Source organism: Hippopotamus amphibius, chromosome 8, assembly GCF_030028045.1.
Source record: "Hippopotamus amphibius kiboko isolate mHipAmp2 chromosome 8, mHipAmp2.hap2, whole genome shotgun sequence".
NCBI classification, from domain to species: domain Eukaryota; kingdom Metazoa; phylum Chordata; class Mammalia; order Artiodactyla; family Hippopotamidae; genus Hippopotamus; species Hippopotamus amphibius.
In genome coordinates, this window is record NC_080193.1 from 127,073,144 (window position 1) to 127,086,717 (window position 13,574).

The 13,574-nt window shown below is 41.3% G+C and overlaps 1 protein-coding gene across 3 annotated transcripts in view; it reads left to right on the forward strand.

Annotated features, from left to right (window-relative positions):
• WIPF1 (WAS/WASL interacting protein family member 1) overlaps positions 1-13,574 on the forward strand; it is a 116,415-nt gene that overhangs the window by 72,381 nt on the left and 30,460 nt on the right. The window contains exon 1 of one of the 3 annotated variants that reach the window (XM_057746012.1): positions 8,080-8,276. The exons of the other annotated variants lie outside the window; for them this stretch is intronic. The gene's annotated coding sequence lies outside the window, so the exon portion shown is untranslated. Of the gene's footprint in view, positions 1-8,079; positions 8,277-13,574 lie in introns of those variants that run through there. 3 annotated transcript variants of the gene reach the window in all.

The following is a 13,574-nucleotide window of genomic DNA, read 5'->3' on the forward strand; positions in this document are numbered from 1 at the left end:
TAGAAAAAGTCTCCTTGGTAGTCACATGCTCATCTCTGAACCAATCACTGCAGCCAGGGAACCGCAGGTTCTAACTGGCCAGGGCTGGTCACTTTCCACTCCTGGAGCCCAGGCAGAGTTAGTCCAACTGAAGCCGGAAGAGCAGGAGTGGAAGATCAGTGGACGTCTCTCTCCCCAGATCTGAGGCGCTACTGTAATTCAGAAGAATGGGTGCTGGATAGCTCTGAAGCACCCAATGTATACTGTGTTTACTTATCCAGCACACACACACACACACACACACACACACACACACACCTCATACTACACATACAGTTACAAAAATGCCCCCACATAATAAATCACACTCACCCTTCTCCCAAAAAAAGGTGCCCAATCCAGGTCCACGTCCAGTGCCAAGTCGAAACTTTCCACAGTGTTGTCAGTCAGCGCCAAATGTAGTATCTCATGGTCCAGTGCTAAATTATAAATTTAATACCCAGTATACAGTGGTGGAGGGAAAATAGTAGAAGAATTCCACAATTAAACTTCCATTTGGGAAAGGAGAGAAGACATTGGTCTCCTGTCTTTAGCATATTTTATAACCCACTGGACAGACTCTACCTGTGTGGCAATGGAATGAGAACTTTGGTCAGCCAATGGCTTAACCTCCTTCTGCTCTCTGAGAGGGTCTTCCTTATCTGTTGTCTTCCAGAGCCATCTCTAAGAGCAGGGCTGCACCTGTTCCACAGCCTACGCCTTCTTCTCCTGGCTTCAGGGGTCTAGGGATTGCTTTAGGATTTGAGCAATCATAAACTGTTTTCGACCATTCTGGGGCTTCATCCTCTAGTACATAAAAACGTGGTGGGACCATATTCACAGCAGCATTGTTCACAAAAGCTAAAACATGGAAGCAACCTAAGTGTCTACTGACGAATGGATGAGCAATATGTGGTATATACATACAATGGAATACTATTCAGCCATGAAAAGGAAAGACATTCTGATACATGCTACATGTATGAAGCTTAAGGACATTATGTGAAGTAACATAAGCCAGTCACAGAAAGACAAATTCTGTATGATTCTACTCATGATGAGGTACTTAAGAGTAGTACTTAGAGATAGAAAGTACAATAGTGGTTGCCAGGTGCTAGGGGGAATGGGGAAGAGGGAGTTATTGTTTAATGGATATAATTTCAGTTTTCCGAGATGAAAAGAGTTCTGGAGATGGATAGTAGTGATGTTTGCACAACAGTGTGAATGTACTTAATACCACTGAACTGCACACTTAAAAATGGTTAAGATGATATATTTTATGTTATGTGTATTTTAACACAATAAAAAATAGTTTAAGGGAAAAAAAAAATGTGGTAGGATTCTCTAATCCCTGAACTCCATGGACTAGTAACCAAAACTCAAGATTGTGATAAGTCATAGCTTCGAATGTGGAACCCAGCCTGGGCACTGCTGTCTTCCTGCACATGAACCATCCTCCACTCCCAAATTTTGTGGCCTCTATCTTGGTCTCTGATTAGGTGCAGTTTGAAACAGTGGCCTGAGGTGGTGAAGCCACTGATAATTTACTCCTTGCTCCTGAGATGAAAACCTGCATTTCACAATGAATGTAACTGGCCTTCTGCTCAGAAGAGAGACCACAGTGTCTTTGGAGGGACAATGGGGAATTTGGCTTCTCCTTTGTTTTAAACTTCTTTCCTGATATTGTTTTTACCTTCTGAACCTGCTGTATCTAATGTGATAGCGTAGAGAATTTGCATTTTTAAACCCATGAGGCTCCAGAGTATTTGACTCTCAACCATCTTGGTTGCAGATCACAGGAAAGAAAAAAAGGCCTCTGTTAAGCCCTTTCTTACCACCTCTGGGCTTCCAATCACTTCCCTAAGTTTATCTCTTTCCTGTGGATCTCACTGAAGGCTGCAAGTAGCCGACACACTCCAACCTTCTAAATTTTTTCTTCAGATCCTTTAATGGTGCCCCTTCAGTAGGCTCGTGGCCTTAGACCCAGAATTCAGTAGGTGGCAGCATAACCAGCAGCGCTGCCAGCACATAACCAAGGTGGCCAACTTCCCAGCCCAGGAGAGCTTGCACTGCTGTCACCCAACCTGAAATCAGCCAGTTGCACGTTTTAGGATTAGCCACATCCAGTATTCACTTCCAGTACCAATTTCTGCATCACTTAAGAGTGTTTGTATTGCCAGTGATAGAAAACCTGACCACACTAGCTTAAACAAAATAGAGAATTTATTCACTAGTGTAAGTTTAAAAGTCAAAAATAGAGCTTGTTTCAGGTACAGATGGATTCAGCCAACAACATCAACAGCTGGGTTTTCTCCACTGCCAGTTTCCCACTTTGTTGATCTCATTTTCAAACCCCGTGTGGTCAGAGGATGAGTGAGCAAACTCCAGCCCCTCCATCCTCACAGATCCAACTCCAGCCTCATCCCTTGGGAAGAGCCCTCTCCTCTGACCTCAGATTCCCTTGTTTCTGATGAGGTCACAGAGCATCGCCAAGAAAGCCTCTGGGGCCGCATGAATGTGCGGCTCCCATGAGCCAGCTCTTCCTGTATCTGGAATGGGAGTGAATTCCTCTGGACCCACGAGGTCTGGGAGGGAGGGAGGGATGCGTCTCCAAACAGAAACTGAAGGACATCATTGTAAGTAGGGTCAGTGGATGCAGAGCTGCCAAAACATAAGGAAATATATCGCAAATGTTTCCCCGGGGAAGATAACACCAATTTATATTAGCAAGACATAGAATAGTACCAATTTTGTTTTTAATTTCTGTTTCTGAGATGATTTTTTTTCCTCCAGAGAAAAGTTTTTTTGTTTGTTTTTTCGAGAGGAAAAAAAAAAAGGTTTTTTTTTTCCCCAGAGGAAAAAAGGTTTTTGGTTTTTTTTCTGAGATTATTTTTAAATGATCAGCCCTCTATGTAACTGTACTGATAAGTGTATGGGGAAGAAGGTAATCCTTTTGTTTCTGCTGTTTTAAATCACATAATTCCCACATTTTAACACTTTGAAAGTAGAATTCCTCTTACAATAAATGCATACATTTAATCTGGTACTGTTTCTTTTTCCCCCTAAAAAGCTGTAAGGTGGGTGTTTTGCTATTGAAGAAGGTGGTGTTTTAGAATGGAAGGAATACAGTATTCTAAAACATGTTTCCACTACCAGAGAAATACTGCACTATAACAGGTAGCCATGGAAACACAATTTGAAAAAACAGAATTATAAAAAACAATTGCTCTTATGTTTGATACATGTCAACGTTGCCCTTATTCAGTCTCTGTTGATTTGCGGTCACCACAGGCGGGTCGGTAGCTGTGATTCTTTACTGCTTTACCCAGACTGCTGAGAGCCACGGTGTTGTACTATAATCTCTGTCTGCACTTCGTTTTCTGTTTCTATAGATTAATTTGGACGATTCTTCACCTGATTGGTCTGGAGACGGTTGATTATTGTTCTCCTCTGTCATTGGGCTGGGACTGGTCTCTGTACTGAATAGGGTGATATACGTGTTTAAAATTCTATTTGAAGTCCAGAATTGTGATTATCTTTATTTGCCTCAGGTTCTCAATCCACTTTTCTTCATCCTTTGATTATAATAACATCCCCAACAGCAATACAAATACTACCTTCGTCTGCTTCCCTCCACATCACAGCCCTCTCCCTACTCCTCTTCCTTCCACCTCTTCTTATGCTTATAGAAAGGAATTAAGATATACACAATGGAATATTACTCAGCTATAAAAAGGGATGAGATGGAGCTATATGTAATGAGGTGGATAGAACTACAGTCTGTCGTACACAGTGAAGTAAGTCAGAAAGAGAAGGACAAATATTGTATGCTAACTCACATATACGGAATCTAAAAATGGTACTGATGAACTCAGTGACAAGAACAAGGATGCAGATACAGAGAATGGACGGGAGAACTCGAGGTATGGGAGGGGGCAGGGGGTGAAGGGGAAACTGAGATGAAGCGAGAGAGTAGCACAGACATATATATACTACCAACTGTAAAATAGATAGTCAGTGGGAAGTTGTTGTATAACAAAGCGAGTCCAACTCGAGGATGGAAGATGCCTTAGAGGACTGGGGCGGGGAGGGTGGGGGGGACTTGAGGGGGGGGGAGCCAAGGAAGGGAGGGAATACGGGGATATGTGTATAAAAACAGATGATTGAACTTGGTGTACCCCCCGAAAAAAAAATAAAATAAAATAAAAAAGAAAGGAATTAAGTGAAATCCTTCTCTGAACCTAAAATGAGGCTTAAGGCCATAATGACACTGGCCCACGGAGAGAGAGACCGGGTTTCTGGCACCAGCTCTGTTGCTGCCTGCTGTGTGACAGCAGTAGGGCACTTAACCTCTCTGGACCCCTTTTCCTCTTCTGTAAACAATGATATGGACTCTGATCTCTGAAGTCTCATCCATCCTTAAAATTCCTTATTCTAAGAAATTGACTCTGATCTGGGAACACCTGGGCACAGAGGAAGGGCAGGATGCACTTTCATGTCCAACACCTACCTGTGTGGCCTCCACTGCAGAGGGCGGCCTCCAAAGGCCTCTTTGTCAGTGATGCTGTTGGAACCCTCCCCTGCCCACCATGTGACCTCTCCTTTGTCTCCATCTTTTCCTGCCTTATTTCCTTTATCTTTTGATACCTTCCCCCTCCTTTCCGATGGGATTATTTATTTGCTTTTAACTTTCCTAACCCATTTTTCTCTTCCTCACTGCCCAGTGACATGAGCCACTTGTACTACATGAGACCCTGCACGCATTGCCGAGCCCCCCAGTTGGCTAAAGGGCTTCCTGCTGATCTCTGGTGTCCTCTCCCTGCAAGATTTCCCTTTAACCTTAGCCTTCCCAAGAGAAAAGTGCAAGTCTAGCCTTGGCATTCCTTAGTCACTGCTTTAGGGGGAACAGTCTTAAGCTCTTAAAGGAATGTTATGTTCCAGTAGAATTTTTTTTTAACTATTCCATTGTATTTATTTGTTTTTAAAGTCTTTATTGAATTTGTTACAATATTGCTTCTGTTTTATACTTTGGTTTTTTGGCCACAAGGCACGTGGGATCTTCACGCCCCGACCAGGGATCAAACCTGTACCCCCTGCACTGGAAGGCGACGTCTTAACCACTGGACCCCTAGGGAAGTTCCAGTTCCAGTAGAATTTTTAAGAGAGGTTGATTTTCTTTTTCATTCAACAAATAATATTTATTGAGTACCTACCAGATATCAGATGCTGTTCTAGATGCTGAGGCAACAGCAGGAAACAAGGTCCTATGGAGCTTGAATTCTAGTGGGGAAAGATGTACAAGTAAATAAACAATTAAATGAAAAAATGCCAGGTGGTGACAAGTGCAATGTATAAAAGAAAATAAGAGCAGAGATGGGACAAGAGAGAGGGCATTTTTGCTGACAATTGGAGAATGAAAAGGAACCAGCAAGTGAGTGTACCAAGTGAGAGGGCTTACAAGTGTCAGACCCAGAATGCAAATGAGCTTATGCATTTAAAGAACAGAAAGAGCTGGAAGGTAATTAGCAAGAGGGAGTTTACTTGAGATGAGGTCAGAGAGCTGGGGGGGCTGGGGGGGCAGATCTTGTGGGTCCTTGTGGGCCTAGGCAGAGCTTGGATTTTTAAAGTGAAGTGAGAAATCATTGGAGGGTTTTAAACAGGGAGGAACATTATCTGATTTATGTCCTATGGTGCGTAGTAGACACCTCATAAAGGTGTCCAAAGTTGACTGTGCTTACAGGTTCTCATCAGACGTGAAATAGACCCAAACCCTAGACAACTACTCCCGTGTACATCTCGTGGACTCCAGACTTCTAAGTGACATACTCCCTCTAGTTGAGTTTTTCCTAAAGGATGGGAATAGTCATGAACTGTAGTGTCCTGGTGTGTGTGTGTGTGTGTGTGTTTGGGGCACATTCCTTATTAGAGAACTTTGAAGTAATTCTGTAAATGCATAGAGAAGTCGCCATATTACCCATGTTCTTTTTTTAGACCCGACTATAGTTAGACTTCCCCAAAGAGTCATTCAGGCATTTACTTGGTAGTCGATCAAGTTTTCTGTTTTCCTGAGGTTAGTGGAGGGCGAAGGAGATAGTAGCTGCAGGCCTCCACCTCCATCCTGCGCCAGGCCTGCATGTGTTTATTCACGTACTGAGTGTCCCTTGGACTATAAGCTGTACATTAGCTGAGAAGAATAAAGTCTGTACCATCAAGTGACACCAGGCAAAGTAGAAGACTCTAGGTCACTAATCCTTGGAAGCTCCACTCCTAGGAATTCTGCTGGCTTGGCATCATGAAACTCCTTGTGAGGCTAGACTCGTATCTCCAAGAGTTGAGAGTTAAAAGAACCTTGGACGTCAGCTATCCCAGTACTCTTCAGTAGGAGCACTTCCGGTATTTGGGGTGAGACAGTCCTAAGCATCACAGGAAACTTCACATTCCTGGCTCCGTCCAAGAATCCTACAGGTCACCCCCCCCCCCCCCCCATTGCAACCCACCCAACTGAAAATGCCTCCACACGTCTCCAGCAGCCCGCTGAGTTGAGAACCACCTATCTACCCAGTCCCATTATTTGACGGGTAAGGAAATATCAAGCAACGTATGGTCTTTTCATGCCCTTTTCCTCTGAACCCAGCAGAATCAGGACCCAAAGTTCAAATTTTACAATGATGTTAGTTTCCAAAATATGCCTTTGTTTTTCATTCTTTTAGCTGATACCGTTTTCTCAGAGGTACATGGTGCGTATCACAAATATAAGTCTGAACCTTTCAGATGGATTAAGAAAACATTATGAGCATTTTTAGATTTTTATACATTTCTCAAGGTTTTGGTATAATATTTTCTGCCTATATTCCATTGCCCACCTGCCTCTTAGAGCCCTTTGATAGTGAGGAGTCCGACTCTTCCTCTCTGTGCTTCTGTCAGGCATCTTCTGGGAGAGTTATTGTCACCCCATTAAGTGCAGAGGACGGAAACAAAACATTTTGGCTTAGAAAGCGCTGATCTTCAGCTGACGTGAGCTGTACAGGCTTACCTTAGAGATACTGCAGGTTCCGTTCCAGGCTACCGCAATAAAGCGGACGCCGCAATAAAGCACACAAGTCACACCAACTTTTTTAGTTTCTCAGTGCATATAGAAGTTATGCTTATACTCTACTGTAGTCTATTAAGTGTGCAATAGCATCATGTCTAAAAAAATGTACATACCTTAATTAAAAACTACTTTATCGCTATTGTAAATCAACTACACCTCAATTAAAAAAACTTTATTCAAGTGGTAATCATCACCTAAGCCTTCAGTGAGTTGTGGTAGTAACATTAAAGATCTGTAATCACAGATCACCATATAATAATGAAAAAGTTTGAAATGTTGCTTGAATTATCAAAACATGACCCAGAGGCACAAGCTGAGCAAATGCTTTTGGAAAAATGGCGCCGATAGACTTGCTAGAGTCAGGGTTGCCACAGACCTTCAATTTGTTTAAAAAAAAAAAAAAAAGGCAATATCTGTAAAGCACAATAAAGCAAAGCACAATAAAATGAGGTGTGCCTGCATATCATTTATCCTGACTTGGGCCCCAAAATCATGTTTCAAAACTCATTTGCCTTCCTACACCTGACTAGCTCTCTTCACCTGCATTTGTAACTTACTCCCTACACACTTGAGCACTCTGTAAATGAGGAAGGATCACTTACCTTATTTATTAGTGCCCTTTAGAGCTTTTAGTTCTTGAGTGACTCTTTGCCTTAATCCTAAACGTTATCATCAATATCAAGAGTAATACTTTAAAATGGAATTTCCTAAAGGAATCTCACATTCTGTGAGCAGTTATTTTTGTGGAGGAATCTAGAATAAAGTTGGGCTGTTAACCCGATGGAGGTGCTGATCTCCTCTTGTCCCTCTACCCAAAGGTATGTTATGATGGAAAAGAGAAATATTTAATTTTGCAAATTTAGGGGTTTTTTTCTGGCTTCTTAAGTAAAACCAATCGAGCTTCTTTTTCTGCAGAAAAGGAGGAAGGAACAAGCAACAGATTAATCAGACAGGAAGTGAATAACCACAGAAGGACGTCTGCCTCTGACTCAGTATGTCACATTTAACAAGAGGCCAGAGCTTGTCCAAAATGGCTGTCCAAAAACGACCACGCGGGTGCGTTAGAAGATGACGCCTTTCTCAGGGACGGTTTTCTCTCTCATGTCTTGCCTGCTCCCTGTCTGCCTGTGTCCCTGATCATGCGTCCCTGCAGTAGCCTTTAACGGTAAGAAAAGTTCTATTCAAACTAAATGTATTTATTCAGTTAGAGGGAAGGACTCCGTGGCTTTTAATGGACCATAATATGCTGAGATAAAGCTGATTGATTTTTCAGTAGAGCACCAATTGGTCGAGTCCTGTTGCACACAGGACTAGTTTCGCTGCTATAGTGACTGTGGGCAATTCAGAACGTGTGTTTTGAACCAAAATATAAGCAAGATTTTGGGGAGAATTTTTTCTGGCCACGGGACAAGTTTGGAGCCACAGTAATTTTTTTCTCCCAGTTAAAATGGGGGCTTATGTCAGTAACTGTATCCTTTCTGTGGATGGTGCAGTTGTCCACATGACTGCCTCTGAATTGTCACTTTGGCCAGAATTGTTACTTTGGCCAGCAACAGTAAGTGCTTTTAAAGCAAAAGGAGTCACTGGAAGCTTCAAAGGAAAGTACCATGGAACTAAGCTCTTGCCAGTCTGTTGCTACAGACCTGTCACTTAAGTTCAAATCCCAAACCATATCTAAGCAGACTCTTTTAGGACAGTTTGTCTTTTAGAATCATTCTGTTCAACATCCTAACAGTGCAGTACACAATTACTATTGCTAATCAAATTGTGCAGCATTCATTATAACCAGTTACATTTAATATGATTAATATTTTGACATAAAATATTGCAATTGTCATAGTTCAAGCAGTGTACCCAAAGATCTACAGAGCAGGATTAAGGAAACTTTTTTGTATCCAAAAAATGCTTTTTTTTTCCTTTGGGACATATATGAAAGAGCAACTTGACATATTCCTTTTACCCTATGGAGAAATATGAAATAAAGCTTTCAAAAGTCAAGAGGGCACATACAACTTTGGTCAATAAGGATAAGTTCTTTTAAATAATTCAGTGGCGTAACTAGTGTGTACAGTAGAAAATGGGCAAGTAGTAAAATGAAGAAAATGCTGTAGGAAGATTCTAATTAAGAAAAGTAGAAGAGCTTGGTAGAGAGATAGTGAGAAAGCGGGATAAAGAATAAGACAGGATAGTGAGAGAGGAAGATGAGAAGCTGAAAAAGATTTTGAGGTCCAATAGTGTGGAAACCATACCCTTGCGAGTCACTTGGATCGTGGGTCTAATATTATGCCTTAACTTCATAAACTTGTGTGGCTTCTGAACTGGAACATCATTCAAGTCAAAATGCTCCCTTTTATAGTCTAACGAGGTTGAATGATTTATCTAAAATCACAGGTTTTCTAATGCTCTTTGAAAAGTTCATCCATTGGTTAACTGCTCACAGCTCTTCTTGACTCTAACATCTAAACTTTGAAGGGTTACACGTACTCTGAAGGAGCTGCAGTATTCAGAGAGCTTCCCATGGTGAAGAATTTTCCTTGGGGTCCAGCAGCAATTTCACTCTGATCGTTGATGAAATCAAATTCTAGATCTGCCTGTAGGCTGGAAGTTCCCCAACCTGTGCTAAAACGCAAGAGGAAGTGCACTACCTAATTCCTGGACCTTTCAAGTTTACGCTCTTTTGAAGTCTGCTTAACATTTCACGAACACGTCATTTTCGTTGGGAGTTTCTGGCTGTTTAAATGGTGATTCGTTCCCACTTTAAGGTTTGACTCATTTTTATTTTTCCAAGTTGTACTACATTTACTTATTGTTGAGAAGAGGGCTTCCCCGGGAATATAATAAATACCTCTGTATGTTGCAACCCTCAGTCCTGAAAATTAAAACTGGGTTAAAGAATGCTAGAATGAGAAATGTCTTAATGAGTATGCTTTTCTGAGAAATTTAAAATGCACTTTATATGCACTTCCCTTTGCCATTCGTTTGTAATGCAGAAGTTTGCATGGGTGTGCTTATGTGGGCTAGGTTTTAAATCAGCTCCTGGTTTCTCTTTCTCATGGTTGGAGGAGAAGACAGTGTTTATTGAGCACTCACTGTATGTTAGGCTCTTGACTTTGGCTTATTTTATATTTTAAAAAATGACTAATACTTATTTAGCACTTGCCTCATTTTACTTTTGAATAGTCCCGTTGAGTAGGTACCCTTCTCCTCATTTTATTGTGGGAACTGGACTTAGGCTAAGCAGTTTGCCCGAACAAATAACTGTAATTTCAAGAGCTTTTTTCATAAATACAGTTTAGAGGCCATGAGATGTCTTTGTCTTTTTTCCTTTCTTCATTTATTTACTTTTTGGCTGCATTGGGTCTTCATTGCTGTGCGTGGGTTTTCTCTAGTTGTGGCAAGCAGGGGCTACTCTTCCTTGAGGTGCATGGGTTTCTCATTGAGGTGGCTTCTCTTGTTGCGGAGCACAGGCATGCGGGCTTTAGTTGTTGTGGCGCATGGGCTCAATAGTTGTGGCTTGTGGGCTCTAGAGCGCAGGCTCAGTAGTTGAGGTGCATGGGCTTAGTTGCTCCGTGGCATGTGGGATCTTCCCAGCTCAGGGATCAAACCCATCCGTGTTCCCTGCATTGGCAGGCGGATTCTTAACCACTGCACCACCAGGAAAGTGCCATGAGATGTCCTTTTCTAATGCTGAGAATCTGGGATTGTACAAATGCTTTGTTTTATATGTCACAGCAACAGTAGATATCTTTAAGAGAATAATCTCAAGTAAGACCATTTCCTTTTTAAGTTCTTTGACCTTTTCAGAAGTAAATTTGGTGACACTTCTGCTTATATTACAAGGCTACCCTTTCAGTGATTAAGTGAATAAAATATGCTGAGTATGTTAACATATGTGCTGTGTGTTGTGCATGAGTGTGCGTGTGTGTGTGTGTGTGTGTAGTGGAGAACAGGGCAGGGCAGATCTTAATCCTCTAGTAAAACTAAATGTGGTGCTGAGGATTTAGGGAAACTTAGTTTTGAAATATGAGGCCCTAAAAAAAAAAAGAGTACTTGTTAGAGATGGGAAGTCATGGGAGGAAAATTGGTACTTTTTAGTTAAGTGGATAAAGCAGAAAAGATTTCCCTTCCCTTTCCCACAGTGAAACAAGGACAGGCAGGTGGGTCACTCAACTTCATTTTCTCATTTTGAGAGGGTTTAGCTGTCTATGAATTTGCACTCATTTTTCATTTAAACATGTAGGACAGTGTATTTAAAAAATAATTTTACTTCATAGCTACCTTTATTTGCCCAGCAGTTACTCTTACAGTAAACTTGTGGGTTTGTGTCCAAGCTCCCAGCTAATCATGATGACTCTGTAGATGCTCCAAAATGTCTTCTCTGAAAAATGCCTCCCCCTTTCCCCAGCTCTTTATCTAGAAGAGATCTAAAAGCAGTGTTTCTGAAATAGCCAAGGACCCTCCAAGTACAGAGGGTCCCTACTTCTGGAAGCAGAGACACAATCCTTACCACTAAGAAGACAACCCATGAGCAGAAGTCACTGAAGCTATCGCCTTACGTGATGGTCAACCAAGAGGAGAGCAAGTACATTTTGAGAAATGAGGGGTCCCGGGCACAGCAAGGCTGTGTGCCGCGCTCAGCTCAGACGGAGAGAAACCGTGATGGTGAACTAGGTGGGGCGGGTGCTCTGCTTGGGAAGGAAAGCTTGTTTCTCTCCTCTGCCTTTGGCTTCCTCTTATGTGGAGCAGCCTTTTCTGTTTCTCCTTTTGCATTGATTGCCTCATTGCCTACAGGCCTCTGCGTTTGGACTGAGGAGAGGAAGAGTCACAATAATAGAAACAAACTTTATGCAAAGGTATTAAAAGTTGCTAAAACGGCCAAAATGACGGGCCAGGCTTGGGGGTGGGGCACCGAGCTGTTGCACTGGGCCTGGTATCAGAAAATAGAAACTATGGGCAACTGCAGCTGTGAAGAGACTGTGAGAGAGAAACAGGATGGCTGTGGTTTGCTGTGAGCATCCATTTTCCTGTTGAGCATTGTTACAGGAAGTTGAAGAACAAAGCCAGCTTCATCTTAATTAATTCTGATGGTTTTCAGATCTTAAACACATCCAGCTAAGTTTGCCTCATGCAGGAGTCTCTAAAGAATAGAACCAAAAATAACCATGAGTGGGAATCCCAAAACTACCCATGTTAGCAGCAATTTGAGTTTTTGCTAAATGATTTTATTTTTACGATGTGACTTGGAGGGGATTCATTACCTTTATAATGAATGCCTTTGCAATCATTTTTATTTTTATGGCTGCAATAACTCAATATGAATTTAAGGGCCTTTATTAAGAAAGCTTTGAGTTGTATGTACTATAAATTTCCTTCTGTTAATATTTATTGGTCCAACAGTTGTGCATGTGTGTATTTATATAGATACAAAGAAGTGTGTGTATGTGTGTGTTTGTGTATAAAAGCTCGAAAAATATACATCAAAATGTTAACAAGAATTATCTCTGGGTATTATTAATATTAATACCCAGAGATTGCACCTAGATTTTATTACGTAGATATATTATACCCAGATTTATCACCTAAAATTTAATTATTATCAAATGCTTCCTTCAGTGGTTAAATGCAACTGTCGTGTTTTATTTTCATCTTTGTATTTTTATGTTGTGTGTTGTTTTCTAAATGAATGTATGCTGCATTTGGAAGCAGAAAAAAATTCTCAAAAGAAAATCTAACCTGAAGAAGCCAAGATCACACAAGAAATACATACATGAAAATGAGTTAAGAACATTATATATAAACTAAAATATCAATGAGTGTAAATAAAGATAAGATATAGAATAGAAGGTAATGAGGGCAAGAGAACATTTGGACCTTAGTATCTTTTCAGTTCTGTTATTTCTGTTATATCCACTCCCCGTCCCCACCACACACACACACACACACACACACACACACACACACACACACACACACATACAAGCAATGATGGAGTCAACCATTTTGGAAAAAAAGCTTTACTTTTCTCCCATTCATTTTAGGTAGAATAGTATTTAAGGGTGACTTTTGGCAAGATTTGCGTAGCAAAATGCTTTATATTTTTGAGTAGTCCAAAATGGTGATAAAACATAGCTGGACAAATCTACTTATCTTCTCTGCTAGAACTTGGCCAATTCACAAACACATCCTCAGGCTTAGAGGCTGGCCTTCTGAGGATTATTTCATTGAACAGCGCTGGAAGTCTCTTCCTCTCTTCTGTCATCGTGTAGTGTGGGCCTCATATGGCATAATCGAGAATGAATTTGACATGGGGTGTAAGAAGCAGTTTATTTAAATAACTCGCCAGTTCTCTTGATCATTTTACATTCAGAGATAGTTCTACTTTCTTAGATGAGCATATTGAAGAAGAAAGCACGAGTTTCCTGGGGCAACTCTGGACTGAACAATGCACTCTGGTTGTGTCTCG